This window comes from Myotis yumanensis, unplaced genomic scaffold (genome assembly GCF_028538775.1).
Source record: "Myotis yumanensis isolate MYYU_CA2020_CCGP unplaced genomic scaffold, mMyoYum1.0.hap1 SCAF_7, whole genome shotgun sequence".
NCBI lineage: Eukaryota > Metazoa > Chordata > Mammalia > Chiroptera > Vespertilionidae > Myotis > Myotis yumanensis.
In genome coordinates, this window is record NW_027223758.1 from 76,369,983 (window position 1) to 76,373,596 (window position 3,614).

Genomic DNA, 3,614 nt, shown 5'->3' on the forward strand with positions numbered 1-3,614 from the left:
TTTCAATTGTACAAGGTGGGGTATAGTACCAGGTTGCCTTAAGTGAAAATTTCCTATTGTTTAAGTTTTTAGAAATGTCAATTTGAAAAGTCACAGTATAGTCTTATTTCTGAAAATTTAAGAAAATAGCCCATCCCATCCTTAACAATTAGAAAAATCTTTACTTTTTGAAATGTCTCTTTAAAGATTCACTCCATGATGTCTCTTGAAAAATATCTGAGAATCTACCTTTTCTAAGATTGTCAACAGGAGATATCTTTACATATACAATTTCTAAATCCTTTACTTTTTTCTAGATTTCATTATATAAAACATTGGAAAATTGTTCAGACAATCTCAATGTTTATATACAATATAGATAAAATAGAATAAGACTTTATTCTACAGGATGGTTAGAAAAGAAGCCTGGCACCTACTTCCCCACCCCCTGGGAGAGAGCACTGCAGGTAGGGCGAAGAGGATGGAAGTTATATGAAAATAGCATAAACTAAAGAATGAAGAGAAAAAAAAAAGAATGAAGAGCCGTGCGTAGTGTTATGGCAATTTGTTTGTTTTTGTTTTTTGTTTATTTTTCCTGTGAAAGAAATGAAGAACTCATGGAGAAGGAATTTGGGTTGGCCCCTGAGAATGAACAGACATTGTCTGGCAGTGGGAGGGCAGTTGAGGTAGCAGAAAGAGCTGAAATAAAATGAAATCCAAATGAATGAAGATACATGATATGTTTGGGAAACTTCAAGGAGTCAAATTAGGGTAAAAATCATGTCCACAGGTAGAATTGTATTGAGCTATGGAGCCCAAATCCTGAAAGCTGGGTTCATGTCACAATATAAAGGAAATGGATTGCTGAGGAAATTTGACTTTTCACTGCAGGTGAAGTTGTTAAGCCAAAATGAGTGTGGAAGCAGACAGGTTTAATGTTCAGATGCATGTTTGACTGAGAAGTTCTGAAATAGAAGCAATAGAAAGTGAATTGATATTAATTTATTGGAGCAAGAACAGGAGATTGAAGTTCCTTCGATTACTGTAAAACTTGAATTTACTTATTTGTGACCAGAATAACTCTGTTAAATTGCATTGCATTCTCTTTTTTCTTGAGATATTTTCCTATATTTAATATAAAATTTTAATTCTAATATGACATATTCCTACTGGATATTTAGGAAGGCTTATATGAACCTAAGTTTTATCTAGAGGTATATGATGTCAGAACAATCTACTATATCTCAGAATTTTCCAGGACACATGGTTTATGTCATAAGATACAAAAACACCATTAAGATGAAGGTAAAATATCCGGATGAGATCTCTGAGAATAAGCATTTCTCAGTTGGGAGTGCATATCACCTTTTTCATGTATATTGCTCTTTAGAGTTATATAATGTTCTTTCCAACTGTTATGGAGTGAAGAGAGAGGGAGCACAAAATGGAAAGAAGGAAGGACATGAACTAATGTTGCAATGAAAAATTTTAACTCATCTAAGATTTTTATTATCAAAAGTTATGCTGTGAAATGAGCATCTTTCAACTAAGTTTCCTGAAATCCAGGCTATCTAGTCTTTCTTGATGTCACAGCTAATAAAGTTCATTATTCATTATTCGTTTTATGGAGGAAAACATGAGAGGCCATTCAGAAAAAGACGAGACCAGAGGATGTGAGGTCAATTGAGAATTTGGGCAAAAGTTATCATCTACTTCTGTTACTTGACAATTATTACTTAGTCAATGATGATATATTGTTATTGGTGTTTTTTTGGAAATTTTAGGTACTGATGTTTGCATGAAATTATAACACCATATGAAGAGTATGCATTCAGTGAATATTCGGAGTAGGAAAATATGGAAAGACCAACTCTATTATCCTCAAGGATTCCTAGAAAACATGACATATGTAGTGAGTTTTAGAGTATGAATTGAATTTTCTAGATGGACAACTAAGGGGTGGTGCATTTTTGAAAGTTTAATGTGGTATTTTCTAAGTAGGTTATATGGCAAGTATGGGATAGTCAAGGAAGGGCTAGAAAATTAGGTTGTAGCCATACTATGACTAGCCATGTCTGCCAGCACAAGGTCTTGTAATGTTTCTCTGAAAGCCAAAGTATGACTTTGGATATTTTAATTGATATGACACGGAAGCAAATTTGCTAGGGTTCCCATTGCAAAATACCACATAATTATAGTGCATGGGCCCTTTGTTCTGTGATGTCATGACTGCCTACATACTATTTATTTAGATATTTGAATTAGAAAAACACATACACAAATACAGACATACATGAACAGCAGCAGCTGTAGGCTTCCTTTCCAGATGTTGTCTTGCCACATGCTCAGAGAAAATAGTCCTAGGCCAAAGAGCTGATTAGAAGGCTGGTTAGGGTGGAAAGATCTGTGTAAGGAAAAGAGTTTGGAGATAGAATCAGAGTCCCTCAACTGTACACAGGTGGCAGGTGACTCTGGTGCTAGGGCCTTAGAGGACCAGAGTTCAGACTGCTCTTGGGAAGTCTTTGAGTTTGGGGAACCTGTAGAGTGCATCACAGAACTCCTTAGTTTGTTTCAGTCCAAGCAGCATGTTCTCACCGATTCACCAGCTGTGTTTCTGGCTATGATTTCATTTGAATACACTATTTTCAATCATCAATTATAAAACCAGGTTTCAGAAATTTTGGATGGATTGGGTAAACCCAAAGATGTTTATGGTGTATTCAGAAAAGTAGTGAAGGAGATAAGTGGAAAAAGGAGTGATATTTTCCATGGATTGCCCCTCTCCTCCTCTGGTGATTTTAAATCTGCCTATTGCCCAGCCTGAGTGGCTCAGTGGTTGAGCATCAGCCTATAAACCAGAAGGTCATGGTTTGATTCCTGGTCAGGGCACAGGCCTGGGGTTTGGGGCTCCATCCTCAGAGAGGGACGTGCAGTGCAGGAGGCAGCCAATAAATGATTCTCTCTTATCACTGATGTTTCTATCTCTCTCTCCCTTCCTCTCTGAAATCAATAAAAATATATCATTTAAATATGCCAATCAACCCAGAGTCCACTTAATACCCAACTCCATTTACATCACACCTCATTCCATAGCTTCAGAGTCAGCGGACAGCTCTTAAGCTCTGACCTTTCACAGACCTTTAGTGTCCAGTATGAATCTTATCTCCCTAATCAGACAGTTTTCTGTGGGGCAGAAGTTATATGGTCCCTTTATTAGCATTCCCATTGGGCAAAATACTGTTCCTAACATGTGGCTATCCATTCATTCATCCAGGCATTTAATATGTATTAATCAGGCACCTACTATTTGCCAGGCACTCTTTTCAACTCTGTGTTTATAGGATTGAATAAAATGTCTAAGTTTCCCACTCTCATAGAATGAAACAGAACTGCTGGATTAATTGATATATGGGATTTTCTGTGTGATAATGTCAGTGGTGAATTTCATATTATCTAAAGTTTTCAATTTATAGTTAACAAAGTAAGCAAAGGATGGCAACAGACACACTTTCTGATGTTTGCGCAAATCCATTTCCTGCTTTCTTTCCTTTAGCACATGACTAAACTACAGGGCCTCCCAGGGGCAGGAAGAATCCATCACAAGGGACCTGGAGTTATATTGGAAAGAATTTGGA